The sequence below is a fragment of the Dermacentor albipictus genome, unplaced genomic scaffold (assembly GCF_038994185.2).
Source record: "Dermacentor albipictus isolate Rhodes 1998 colony unplaced genomic scaffold, USDA_Dalb.pri_finalv2 scaffold_15, whole genome shotgun sequence".
In the NCBI taxonomy this organism is placed as follows: domain Eukaryota; kingdom Metazoa; phylum Arthropoda; class Arachnida; order Ixodida; family Ixodidae; genus Dermacentor; species Dermacentor albipictus.
Window position 1 is genome coordinate 2722206 of NW_027225569.1, and position 14849 is coordinate 2737054.

Here is a 14849-nt window from a genome sequence, read left to right on the forward strand (position 1 = left end):
TCCACTCGCCTGGCCCCCTGGTAGTAGATAGGGACAGTGGGAATCTCGTTAATCCATTCATTCGCGTCACTAATTAGATGAGGCATTTGGCTAGATACACTTTTATTCAGTTTCCCCAACTAGTAGTTGGGGGGTGTAGAGGAAGGCCTGGACTGCCAAGATGACCAGCGGGGCAGCGTGGTCCGTGAAGGCGGCGGGGTTTCCCTTGGCTCCTTGATTGGTGATGACTTGGATTCGGTGTGGCGTAAATCCGGGCTTCCATGCTTGTCAGCCACTTGGTTAAAAAGAAGGAAAAACAAAAAAAGAGAGACGACAGAGAGGGAACACGAACAGGAGAAACACGATAGAAATACAAGATACAAGAATGAATTGCATGCAAAGTAATGGTTACGGAAGGATTAACCGTAGTGCTATTGAGGCTGGGCTTGGCTCCCAGGCTAGTTTCGCTGGGAGCCTTAGAGTTGGATTGCCCTTTGTTTTCCCAGCTGAGGCCATGTATGGACCGGAAGAATTGGTAGCATTGTGCTACAAAAAAAGAAACAGGAGTGACGCGCGGGAAAGTAAGAACGATTAAAGAAGAGACACAAAGAAGAAAAAAACACAAATACAAGAGTAATAATTATAAGATAACATGATAAAGGAAAAAAAGCAAAGTACAAGAGAAAAAAAAATGGCTGTGGCTTAGCTAAGGTTAAGCCCAGGATGCGAAGCATACTAGCCTTTATTTTAACGCGACAGCGTTGAGGAGCTTGTGTCGCAGAAAAGCCGGTGTCGTCGGCGAAGGCTCAGGCGTGCGGCGCTTGCTCAGGCGCACATTTCGTTGGCGCGCCGAACGCTGCGTTGCTCGACGCTCACCTCGTCCGATGCGGGGCGCGTAGTCGCTGCGCCGCAGACCACGTGCACCGAACGCCAAGCCTAGGACCTTAACCTTGTGAGGATGGCGCTCGCTCAGAACGGACACAAGAGGTTCGTATTTGTCCCTCTTGTGCGTGCACATTTTCTCCATTGTATCTGTCCTGGCATCCCAAGCGATCGCCACATCCGGAATGAATGATTTCGTTCTTTAGGTGAAGTACGATATCAGGCCGAAGCCTGGTACCGCACTTGGCCACAAGGAGGCGCTCGCCTGAAATGTCAGCATCTGGATGACGCTTTGTAAGCTTGTTAATAATGGCATTGCTGATGAAGTTATGCCGTGAGCAACGCGGCTCGTGGACGGATTCGTACATCTGGAGGATGTGGTAGGTTCTTTCTTGTGCCTTGTGGCATCTTCTGCAAAGCTTGGCCGAATCGTCGTTACTATGCCGATTGGAGAGTGTCCGAGTTGGAGGTTTTGATGCGGTCGCCATCACACATGAACCTGAGTCATGTCTGAGCCACTTATTCCCAAGTGGATCATTCTCAAAAGCGAATAGGCTTTTGTTGTTATACTTTGATCTTACTTCCTCCACGTTTGGTGTGTTGCGCCACCACGTACCCGAGCACACGAGGGTTGGACCCTCCCGCGTGTAGCCGTGCGCGGCTTAGCCGTGTCTAGGGAAAAGGTGATCCTGGGGGTTGAGCCAATGCTGGGTGTTTGGACCTTTAAGGCCCCCCGGCAGAGGCAACACACCCCTTTGGCCTCTGCTTCACACAGACGGCACCTCCAGACTGACCCACCTGGAGGAAACCGGCAGTCGCCTTTTCCTGTCTCTACCCTCATCTTCGTCTTTCTCTTCCACTTTTGATCTTTTCTGTCTTCTCATCTTTTCCATTCATTTCCACTTTTCCTGGCGGCAAGGTTTAACATGGTGTGGCTGTCCTACCTTGGGTATACCATATTGGGTTATAGTAACGGCATACTGCTGGCGCTGTGCAGACTTGTTTACATTTTCTGCCACGTCCCCTTGTTAGGCTCCGTGGTGGGAGGCAGACGCCGTTGCCGAACGCACTTTTCTCCATAGGATCCTCCAACCCGTTTTCACCCGATCGTGCCTCGAAAAGGGTACGCACCGACGCAACCTCGCTGTTCTTACCCAGAAGCAAAGACATATTCCCGAAATTCCAAGTTCTTTACTGTGAACAAACATCCAAAAAAGCTAGAGAAATTTCCTCATTCCTTGTGGCCAAGTGCTTAAAAGAGACCATTGGAGCTGGCTATAAAGTAACAAAGATGCTAAGTGGGGATTTGCTCCTCGAACTAAAAGACAAAGAACCGTACAACAGACTCGCACATCTCGTAGCTTTTGGTAACATCCCTGTTTCTGTCAGCGCGCATCGAACTATGAACACAGTCAAAGGCATAGTATCAGATGAAGACCTAATGGCATTGAATGAAGAAGAACTCCTGGATGGATGGAAGCACCAAGGCGTAATCCATGTGCAGCTCATCAAAATCAGACGAAAAGACAATGAAATCGCAACAAAGCATTTAATACTCACTTTCAGTTCAACTACTTTACCCGAGACTCTTGAAACCGGCTATGTAAAACTTAATGTTCGACCCTACATTCCGAACCCGCGACGTTGCTTCAAATGTCAGAGATTCAGTCACGCATCCCAGAGCTGCCGAGGACAGCTTATGCGCACAAAGTGTGGCACAACCGGTCACTCTGCTGATGACTTCAATAATGATGAGGTACGTTGGGTGAACTGTGACGGCAGTCACCCTGCATACTCCAGAGCTTGTCCAGCCTGGAATAAGGAAAACGAAATAATTACTGTAAACTTTAAAGAGAACATATCATTCCGTAAAGCACGACAAAGGGTATCCTCATTATTTACATTGAAAACATTTTTCGCTGTAGTGGTGCAGCGGCGGGCGGCACCACAACGGCTTCTGGCGGCAGCCCAGACCACGCCTAGCGTGCCGAGGCTTGCGCCACCCGCCCCTACGGTGGGAGCAGCCAACGCTGCCCTGCCCTCTCTCGAAGTGTCCACACCAGTGGCCTCTTCAAGCTCCGGCAGCAGCCAGGGCACCGCAGAGGCCACAGGGGTCCTGCCGACCTCCGGCCTGGTGGGGACGAAGACTTCGTCGCTTGAGAGGAAGTCTACGCGACGCACACATCGCTCTCTGGAGCGGGTGTCCAGTGCCTCGCAAGAGGCTATGGACACCAGTCCAAGCCAAACGGCGCAGGAAGTGTCGAATCAGCGGCGAGGTTCTCTTGACCGCTCCAGAAAAGACAAAACACCAATTACAGGGCCTAACAAAGGCTCTGTAAGGTAACGTCATTCTGCTCTCTCTCGAGACACACAGCACAATTTTTTTTCAACATGCAAAACATCATACAGTGGAATGTTAGAGGACTATTAGGAAACCTAGGTGGTGTCCAAGAAATTCTCTCTAAGTTTAATCCTAAAGTGCTGTGTGTGCAAGAAACCCATCTAACTTCCAAGCACACCAACTTCCTCCGACATTACATGACTTTCCGAAGAGACTGCGAGGATTCTGTCGCATCATCTGGCGGTGTAGCCATCATTGCTGACAGAAGTATAGCATGTCAGCATTTCAAGCTCCAAACGGCCCTTAAGGCAGTGGCCATTCGAGCCGTACTTTCAGATAAACTGATAACCATCTGCTCCTTGTATATACCACCAAATTATCACCTTCACAGACGAGACATAGAATCATTATTAGATGAGCTCCCGGAGCCCTATTTGATTCTTAGTGATTTTAATGCACACAGTAGTTTGTGGGGCGATTCACGCTGTGATGCGCGAGGTCGCGTCATTGAACAGCTGCTTTCTTCTTCTGGAGCGTGTCTCTTGAATACAAAGGAGCCTACGTATTTTAACCTGGCTAACAAGTCATATTCTGCCATAGATCTTACCATTTTATCGCCGACACTTTTACCTTATTTTAAATGGAGTGTGCCTAATAACCCGTATGGCAGTGACCACTTTCCAATTATCTTAAGTACGACGGAACAAGATCAACTTCTCCCGCAGGTCCCCCGGTGGAAGGTTGAATCAGCCGACTGGGAACGGTACCAAGCTCTTACTCACATGACGTGGACTGAGATGTCCGGTATAGCCATAGATGATGCTGTCACAAATTTTACAGCTTTTATACTAGATGCCGCCTCTAAGTGTATTGCTCAAGCGAGCGGCACTGGTTCTAAGCGGCGTGTTCCCTGGTGGAACGATGCATGTAGGCAAGCGCGGAGGAACCAGAACAAAGCGTGGGCACTGCTTCGCGACTCGCCAACAGCAGAAAACCTGGAAAACTTTAAACATGTCAAATCCCAGGCAAGGAGAACACGCCGACAAGCTAGACGAGAGAGTTGGGCACAGTTTATATCAAGCATTAACTCTTACACAGATGAGAGAAAAGTCTGGAATAGAGTTAAGAAAGTTAACGGGCAACAAACGTATTCCTTACCTTTAGTAAATAGCCACGGAGAAAGCCTGGAAGATCAAGCCAACTCTGTTGGTGCACATTTTGAACACATATCGAGCTCCTCGCACTACTCCGAAACCTTCCTAAAGAACAAAACGCGAATAGAACAGCAAAAGTTACAAAGAAAATGTGCTAAAAGTGTGGCGTACAACGAACCCTTCTCCATAGCAGAACTGCAGGCAGCACTGAACTGTTGTAATACATCCTCCCCAGGTTCAGACCGCATAATATATGAGATGTTGAAACAACTGCCCCCCGACACACAAAAAACCCTCCTTTACCCCTACAACGTTATATGGTTTTCCGGCGAGATCCCCTCTGCTTGGAAGGAGGCTATTGTAATCCCAATTCTAAAGCACGGGAAGGATCCTTCCGCCGTATCAAGTTACAGACCGATAGCATTAACAAGTTGCCTCTGCAAAGTTTTCGAAAAAATGGTAAACTGTCGCTTACTACACTTCCTCGAAACAAACAAATTGCTCGACCCATACCAGTGCGGGTTTCGGGAGGGTCGATCCACCAATGACCATCTCATACGTATCGAGGCACGTATCCGTGAAGCTTTTGTTCATAAGCAGTTTTTCGTATCAATATTCCTAGATATGGAGAAAGCATATGACACTACGTGGCGGTTTGGGATATTGAGAGACCTCTCACAGTTAGGTATACACGGTAATATGTTCAATGTTATCGAAACTTATCTGTCGAAACGCACATTCCGTGTTCGAGTGGGCAACGTTCTGTCACGAAAATTTGTACAGGAAACTGGAGTGCCGCAGGGCGGGGTGCTCAGCTGCACGCTCTTTATAGTAAAAATGAATTCTCTCCGTCTACACATACCACATAACATCTTTTATTCAACATATGTTGACGATGTGCAGATAGGATTCCAATCAACTTCTCTCGCAATCTGCGAGCGACAGGTCCAGCTTGCTCTTAACAATGTCTCCAAATGGGCGGATGAGAACGGGTTCAGAATGAACCCACAAAAAAGCTCCTGTGTCGGTTTCTCTAGAAAAAGAGGCCTGCATCCTGATCCTGAAATTGTGTTGCATGATGAGCGTCTGCCTGTAAACAAGGAACATAAATTTTTAGGCATAATTTTAGACGCGAAATTAACCTTTATACAGCACATAAAGTATCTTGAAAACAAATGTATGAAAACAATGAATATCTTAAAGGTGCTGTCACGCACAACCTGGGGCAGTGACAGAAAATGTCTCATGAACCTATATAAAAGCCTCATACGCACACGGCTAGACTATGGAGCCATAGTTTACCAGTCGGCTACACCAACTGCTCTGAAGATGCTAGACCCTATCCACCACTTAGGAATTCGCCTGTCCACAGGCGCCTTCAGAACAAGCCCAGTGGAAAGCCTGTACGTTGAATCGGATGAATGGTCACTTCAACTGCAGAGAACATATTCGTCTTTTATGTATTTTCTGAGAGTGAACGCAAACAGTGAGCACCCCGCGTATTCCACTATAAATGATTTGTTCAGTTCTCAACTTTTCCGCAACCGGCCCACAGTGGGAAAGCCTTTCTCACTACGTATTAGAGACAAAGCTGAAGAAACAAGGGTTGCACTGCTTGAATACCACCTTATGCCCCCGGTTATACGGCCCACGCCCTGGCAGTGGCAACCTATACACTGTGATACATCTTTCGTAGCTGTCACAAAGCGCGCGCCTGTCGCGCATATCCGAATGCACTTCCTCGAATTGCAGCACAAATACTCCTGTCCTGAATTCTTTACAGACGCATCGAAGTGTTATTCTGGCGTGTCTTAAGCAGCGGTCGGTCCATCCTTTTCGGATTCCGGTGTATTGAATCCTAGCACAAGTATTTTCACAGCAGAGGCCTACGCGATATGGGCTGCCGTTAAACACATTAAAGAATTTAATATCCAAAAGTCAGTTATATATACAGATTCTTTGAGCGTGGTAAACGCTTTGAAAAGTGTCAAAAAATATAAAAACCCTGTCATTGTATCTCTTTACTCAGCATTACTAACCACCTATGCGTCCAAGCAGCATATCGTCGTATGCTGGGTGCCGGGGCACCGACAGATAGAGGGAAACGTGTTGGCTGACCAGCTAGCCACATCCGTCCACACGAACGGTTCCAACACTTCCACGACTGTCCCTGTAATGGACCTCAAGCCATCAATAAGAAAAAAGCTAAGGGCTTTCTGGCAGCGCTTGTGGAACAAGGAAACAGAAAATAAACTACACGTTATCAAGCCGTATCTTGGCAACTGGCCCCCGGTATCAAAGAACCGCCACACAGAAGTAACACTTTGCAGACTCAGGATAGGACACACATACAGCACACACGCATACCTCTTGTCCAGTTGCGATCCACCCACGTGTGATAAATGTGGTGAGCCACTTACCGTGCTTCACATCCTGATACAATGTAAGGAATTAGACACAAATAGGAAAAAGCATTTTCCATTCCCACATCGGCAGCGAATTCCACTTCATCCTCAAATGTTCATAGGTATAGAACCTCTTTTTAAATATCAGTCGTTGTTCGAATTTTTAAAAGATGTACGTAGTTTTCATGTTATATCACCAGGAAATCCGTAGCACAGCCTCTTAACTGAGGTTTCTGCTGCGGTAACTGCATTAATAGAAAGCGCCTGCCTCCCAGCCAACACATAATTAGTCATGGCGCTCTTTGGCCATCCCTGGCCCTTGCGCCACTAAACAATACACATTCATTCATTCATTATGATGCATTCGTAAAGTCTGTGCTCGTCGTACGCGATATAACTGACATATTACCGGTCGCCTTTTAGCTACCTTCGGATGCCTCCCAGCACCTTCGACACTTTGCTGGGCTTCGTCGAGCACAGCCTCAGCCGTCAGGTGACTCCATTCAGAGATCCGATTTCGGCCCACGATCGTCTGGCAATAACAGTACGGTGAGTGTCCATGGCTAATCATGTTCAATTAATTAAAATGGTTAACAGCTTACCGCAAATTTATTTCCTGAAGCTGCTCCATGTAGTCTGGTGCGCTGTTACGGATAGTTTTCATTAGCATGTGAAGATTAATTACACTGCGCACAGCATAAGGAAATTATTATTTTTGGCTACGTCTCGCGCGACTGGAATTTCAACCCATGATCCAGAGCTGATGGAGCAGAACGCTTCCGCTTTTGAGGCGCCGCCGTGAGCGAGTATTTTTCGAATCATTATTTACAACCAATCGTGGGGTCCTCGTTTTTATCGGATGCAAACATTTTCTTGGAGCCAGTTTCAGAAATGTGAAGTAAAACAAGTATAAAGTGCTGAAACTGCAAGTTACTGCTTATTAGGTGCATGTTGTGTTGTGACTAGAAGAATGCATAAAGCACGATAATAATGGTTTTAATGTTCAGGATAAAAAATTTGCTCTTCCGCCGTTCGCAGAGCATGCAACAAGACGAAGCAGTCTTTTCTTTCGTCAAAGGGGAAGAGGAAATGTACGTGGCCCACCGCAGTTTTCATATTTGTAGAGCAAAATACAAAAAGTTTGATCTTTCGATGCAGTACAACTAGACACCTTGTTGTTTTAATTTTTATTTAGTTTTGTTTTCTTAAAAATATGCCGGTCAGATATATTGCTGCTCAATCTCTATTACATATGTGATTGTTTTCCAGGTTTCTTGCAAATGGGGACACATTCCGCAGCTTGTCGTACAACTTTTTAATTGGCCGATCGACAGCTTCAGTTCTCATAAGAGAAACCACAGCTGCAATATGGAAGAATCTGTGGGATGCATACGTTCCTTTCCCTCAGACTGAGATAGAATGGAAAAAGGTGAGAGAAATTAGTTTTGTGAAAGAACAGCACCTGCATAGGAGTGTGAGAACATAAAATGGAGGCCACAGATGATGTGTTGCGACATTCATATGAACCTTACCACCCCATTCCTAGGAATGTAAAGCTGTTCAGTGCTAGCTCACTGCATGGACGACTATAATATTCACGTTACTCTTTATTCCACCCTGCGGTGAGAGCTCAACATAACCCTTATTCTGGAATTAAGAAGGAACACATTTTGGGAAGCAAATATCTCTTTTCTCCAACGAACCGCACAACTTATTAAAACATTATACATGTTGCCATGACATGTAGGGCACGTTTAATGGAATGGTCAGTGCTACACTGAGTGCCTCCTCTGCGTCAGTCTTACTGTGCTTTTTGTACTGTGATTACGCAGTGAAATCAAGCATCTTCAGAGGTCTTTCAATTAATTTTTCTATAATTTTTTTTTCTTTTAAGACCTATGTGAAAATGTTTGATACCCGTTAAATTATTATTGCTTCTGAAAGAAACTTATTTCACCTGAACAAAGAGGAAGCAGAAATCAGGATTTTTATGTCAGCATAATTTTCGTTGCACTATTCCCGCTCCCCACTTTCATGAAATTGTTTACTGAGCCAGTTAATGGCTGCCAAATTTGTGTCTTTTTCAGATTGCATTTGACATGGAACACTATTGGAATTTTCCAAACTGCATTGGGAGCCTTGACGGCAAACAAGTAAACATTGAATGCCCAAATAACTCTGGGTCAAGGAATCTTAAGTACAAAAAAAAAAAACTTTCAGTGTCGTTTTTTTGGCCTGCTGTGATGCACATTACAAGTAACTATATTCCGTGCACTTGGTTTCAACTTAGTTCTAGCCATGTACACCTCAGTGCTTTGCTCTTTTGGTTGCACCAACGCTAAACATTAATGGCAAATCAGACTGAATGCTGTAAGAAATGCAGCAGTAGACCATGAGCATCTGTAGAGCATGAGTAATAATGAGAACTCATTATTAGCTTACTGATTTCCTTCTCTTATTCCACTCTGTTTGAGATTCACATATGTTGATCTCTACCACTACGGTGGTGAAGGGGATTCTGGTATATTTTTGCGGTCAGATTTGCTCAAAACCCTCAGCGAAGACTTGTGTGGTGTTCCGTCCCCCAACACTGTCGGGTCGGCAGGTGTCATTCCTTATGTGATAGTAGGGGATGAAGCCTTCCCTTTGAAAACATTCCTCATGCGTCCCTATGCCCGTCGTGGTGAGCCTGTTTATGAATAGCATTATGCATTTTACAGCCAGTAATCGCATGATGCTCATTGAAGTTACTGCCCAGGAAGTTTTTCTGTTGTTTTCCATTTTAGAGCACATATCTGGGTGAAGTGCCCTAGTCAAATAGGACCGAACAGCATTATGCACATTTAAAGAGACGGTTTTGCTTGTGATCCTTGAAGTTGACATTAAAATCTCTTTTCTGTTACAGCAACCGGCAACATATTTTTACTCAAAAGCAGTAGTACTTATTGTAACCAAGCTCACTTTATTGTGAAATCAAGTATACGATAGAAGCCATTCTGGGTGACACAATTCATTTTGTAAAGCGCCATTCTGAACAGAAAGCTGTTGTCAAACACAGCCATGATTTACTTTATTTTTCATTGTTCCTTTACCTTTTCGTTAAAATTTAAATTGATTTGGAGTGGCAAAATTCCTTCAAATAATATGCCTCATGTTGTCCTTTCTAGAACTGCAGAAGCACAGGTTAAGCCCATCTGGACGTGAGGACTACCAGCAGAGAGCAACTTTCAACTACCGTTTAGGCCGGGCTCGCCGAGTCATTGAAAATTCGTTTGGCATAATGGCTGCAAGATGGCGAATATTAAGGAGGCCCTTTAGGGCATCAGAGGAAACAACAGAAAATATTTGCAAGGCATGTGTTGTGCTACATAACTTCATGATGGAGAGCGCATTAGCACGATCTGCCTACAGTCCACCTGGCTATGCCGATAGTGAGGACTGGCAAGGAAACGAAACTCCAGGCTCATGGAGGACAGACGGCAATGACCTTCCAGCAATGAGAGGGACAAGTAGACAAGGTTGCCACTCTGCAAGGTATATGGAAAGCCTGCGTCAACCAACATTTTAATGCAGTGTATGTTGAGCTGCTGCGATGTATTGCAGGTCTGCTATGGATGTGCGCGACAGACTGGCACAATATTCTGTCACGGATGGCAAAGTTCCATGGCAAGAAAGGATCGTCAACCGTGCAGGACGGAAGGTAAAACAAGCAGGATAATGCTGCATCGGCTCTAAAAGATGTTCTTTAAAATGAATTCAGGCATCATACTCTTGAGTTCAAACAAACGTAGGCTTTTTTCACCTCAAAATGAAGGCTAATTACTTTACTGTAGACTATCTTGCTCAGCTTCATACAAAATTTTGGATATATTAAATATAGCTTGCGATCGCTGCCTTGGTGGCAAAGCACGCAGCTTCACGGCGACTAAGCGGCCCGTGGCCTCACTGTCGTCTTCGCACTCAACTTCATTCCTTTGTTTTCTTGTGATGCTTGCAAGGCTGCCAGCACATTTGTCAAGGGTCGCCTTGACGCAATCTTCAAAATTATCGTCTGTCCTCTTCCTCCTTCTGCAAAATGATGAAAACTGCATTGTTTCACACCATTTTTTAAATCTCTCTTTTGTTAGGAAGAATGAAACTTGCAAGTACGTACCACGAAGGTGGCCCTCCGGCAGGTGTTCCTTTGGACAGCCTTGAGAAGAAAAAGCAGAAAAACAAGTGAAGAAATGACTACATGGCAAAGTTTGCTTCCTTGTGTACCTGGCCGGCGGCGTGTATTGCCCACCAGTCTCAGCTGGAGGAGGTAGCCCCCGGTTTTGAGCTGGTGAAGGGCTACAATTCCTTGAAAACCCAGCTTGAGCAGGCGCTGGGCTGCGTGACAAACAATGCACTTCTGCATTTTCTGACATCGATCACTTACCGCGAAATACCTGCAAATGTCAGTAAAAAGGATGGTAGATGCTTACCTGCTGTCGTCGTCCTCCGAGTCAACTGTGTCGTCGTACCTGGATTGTACAAAATGCGAGTTCACTGAACTTGCAGCATGATATAGACTTACGCATGGATGTGTCTACTTACAATGTGAGAAGCTGCGCTTCTGCAGGGCTCTGGCTGCTTATATCAGCACTGCATCAAATAAATGTATTGAAACATGACATTCTTTGTACTCTCCTTGTACCAACACTGCTTGAAAACATACTGAGATGCACAAATGTATGGTTTATCATTTCAAAGGTACAAAAATTTCCAAATCTGTAGTGTGTACTGTATAACACAGTTCATACGTGCTTATTGAGTGTGTACTTACAGTTCCAGAAGCTCCATGTCTGGAGAGTTCTGGCTTGTGTCAGTACTGCATGAAACAATGAAATATCCTCTCACCTTGCCTCAACGCTGCTCAAAATACAATCAGAAGCTTGACATAAGTGCATACGTTTGCCAGCCAAACAGACAATAATGCTTACCTTTCTGTGGTAGCAAGACTGCTGCAATTTGGCTGACTCGGCCCTGGTGATTGTCTGCATAACAAGACGCCAGGCTAGAACATTTTGGTGCTCAAGCATGCATGCATATCTCAGCTGCAGTTCATAACCATACATACCCGGTTTTATTTGGAATGTTTGTCGTGGTCCTGAGGTGAAAAAAAAAGGATAAGTGTTTACAGCACTGTCAGTGAGGCAACATGGCTTCTAACTATCCCAGACAAACTTTCATATTACGCGAACTGAGAACATGGAATTTGCAATATTCCGCGGGAGATATCAAAGAATCTTAAAAAATCGCACCTGGCATTATGTTGTGAAACATGGTATATGCATATAAACCGCCGTAGGCGGACGCGTATCGAAGCAAAGTGCCGCAAGCACAAAGGGACCCGGAGGCGGTGCTCAGTCGCGCCCAATTCTAGCTAGCTTTTCAATGATATATTGGGGCTAAGCACGCTTTGCGAAAGTGCAGACGAAAATGTGGGCACGGAAATAAGCGGTACGGGACGTTGAGAAAGAACTATGGCACTGAAAAAGTTCGCGTATGGCAAGCAAAGAAGGAAACATGCACCGCTGCTTCTGCTTCCCACTGCGAAAAGGGTAGCGGAGGCACTTTTGGAGCACTGTGGCTAGACACCAAGTCAGAAAAAGATTCACACTGAAACGGTAAAACATGCCGGCAAAGGTGTGAGTATACTAACCTGAGGGCGTAGTGCGGCGTGCTTCGCAGTATGCCGTCGATTATGGGGAAGAGCGCCCACTTTTTCGCGGCGTTGCCGCCGTTGCCGGGTGCCCCACTCCGACACGTGGAGTCAGTGTCGCTGACGATCTTAAGCCAGCGATCCCTGGCATTTCTTAATTTTGATGATGCTTCGGAAGCTGCCGAAAAAATTTTCCTCATGCTGACCGACACCGGGGTCGACACCGTATACTAGACACTCCACAACGAAATAAACTTACCAGTCAGGCCGAACTCCAGTCCTATTAACTCCCATCGGTTCATCTTGGCATCCGTGTCTTTATAGTCGCAATGCATCTTGTCATAAAGAAAAGGATATGACCTAATACTCTCCAGGAACCGCTCAAAATCCTCAAGTCGCATGTTCATCTTGAAGGGGCAGCGCAAAAAGACGATGACAGAAGGCAGGAACACACAGGACAGCGCGCCGAGCAACCGCCGAGTGTCCCGCAGCACGCGCGCAGCCTCCTGCCTCCGCGGACGGGGTCACTGAACTGGGACCGACGTCACGGTTCACGGTCGGTCCCCATAGGCAGGTTGCGAACGTAGTTCCCGCGCCTACTAGGGCGCCCCTCGTGGCGGCGAGCGCGGAACCGGCAGGATACGACCGGCCCGCTTGCGTTCGGAAAGCCTGTATGTGGACTGTTTCGCGCGGAGCTGTTGCCTTTTCTGAGCAATGCCGAAGTGCAACCCGAGCTGTTGAGTAGTGGGCTGCAACAGCACGTACACCAACTCACGAGGAACAAAGTTTTACAGGTTTCCAAGCCGACCGTATGAAGCAGAACGGCGTCAACACTGGATAGCGCTCGTCAGACGGCATAAGCTGTTTTATGTTCCGGCGTTATGTCAAGTGCGTTATAACGCTGAATTCTTTGCTTTTACAGCAATGATGGCAGCAACGGGACACCTGCAGTCAGTGGCGTAGCTAGGTCGTCTGGCACCCGGGGCCCATACGTCTTCTGTCCCCCTGTCCCCCTCCCCCGGGTTTATTCGAGGAAGGTGAGGTTATCAACAATTTCCGTGTGTCTCCAGACGTATATGACACCCCCACACAGGCCCCTTGGACCCGGGGCCCACGCCTCCCCCCCCCCACCCCCCACCCCCCGTTGCTACACCACTGCCTGCAGTGCGTACCAGGATATGCAGCAAACTAAGTAGTTTGTTCCCACACTGTACTACAGTAAAGCTGTGGAACTCTTTCCCAATCCTCTCCCATTCAAACAGCGCTAGGGCTTGCTGAGAGATTTGAGGAGGGGTTGCAGCCGGCTGAGCTGGCATACGCCCTTCTGCGCCCAGCATATTATCAACGAAGGGGCAGTTGAGATAACCAAAATTTTTGACAACGTGGTTTATTGGAACCTCCTTTGCACGCATGCACTGAAAAAATCGCAACATAAGAGTATCGCACTTCCAGTAACTTGGGCGAAAATATTTTCCCAGCGTGGTCTAACACAACTGGTAAGTTCATCCCCTTTTTTGTGTGTTTGGGGAGAGCAACGTTAGAATACCTCTGGTAGGTCTTACGAGTCGCTCGTACGCTCCACGTTCCTGGATGAGATGTTTTGGATCCGTATTTGCCGTCCTGTATGTACAGGGAAACTACCGCGGCGTCCTTGCACTTCGCTGCGATGCCAGCACGGCAATCGCAGCTCCCCGCTAGGATTTGTCTGCTGTCGCCAATCTTCAAGAATCAATGTCGCCTATAATTTCATGCGTCCACACCGTAGATAACGAAGTAACTTACGCTGAGCTTCACGCATCTCGCTGGTGCATTATTTTTCGTTTGCGGAATAAACCTAGCAGTCACTTCCGATTAGTGCGAGTTCAACACTTCCCTCACGCCGTAGACGTGCCCCACTTCAAATAGACGACTTCCTTTCTCTAAATTCTTTTCACGAAAAAAGCTATGGAGATCTTGTAATTTCTGAAACCCGGTTAAAATTAATATCGGCACGCTGTTTAGCGCCATCGCTACCGTTTGGCAGGACGCCAAACACGCAGCGCGGGCTGCTGACGCCGTGAGTTATCCTACCACATTCGCGCAACTATTCGTCAGATGGCGCTAGGGGTCGGAAAGACAGGGCGCCGCCTATGCACTTGCAACCTGCCCATTGGCTGTTCTCGTCAGCGGCACGGCAAAATAGGTACCCGACCCATCGCTCTGCGGGACGGCAGAGCAGCCTGTCTGCGGGAGAAAAAAAATTACCGACGATTACGTTACTTCCTAATGCGAAATTTGAGCGCAGCAAATAAGCTGTTTCACCTTTTCGATAGATTGAGGCAAAGAAATCGAGCAACACATGTATGCGCTATCACAGAATTTTTTTTTTATTTTTCACACGTATTCCTTTAACAAAGACTCCA

The 14849-nt window shown here is 46.6% G+C and overlaps 1 pseudogene; it reads left to right on the top strand.

Moving 5' to 3' along the window:
- The first annotated feature begins 1145 nt into the window (after positions 1-1145).
- On the top strand, positions 1146-11335 carry LOC139051890 (uncharacterized; annotated as a pseudogene).
- The last annotated feature ends 3514 nt before the right edge of the window (positions 11336-14849 follow it).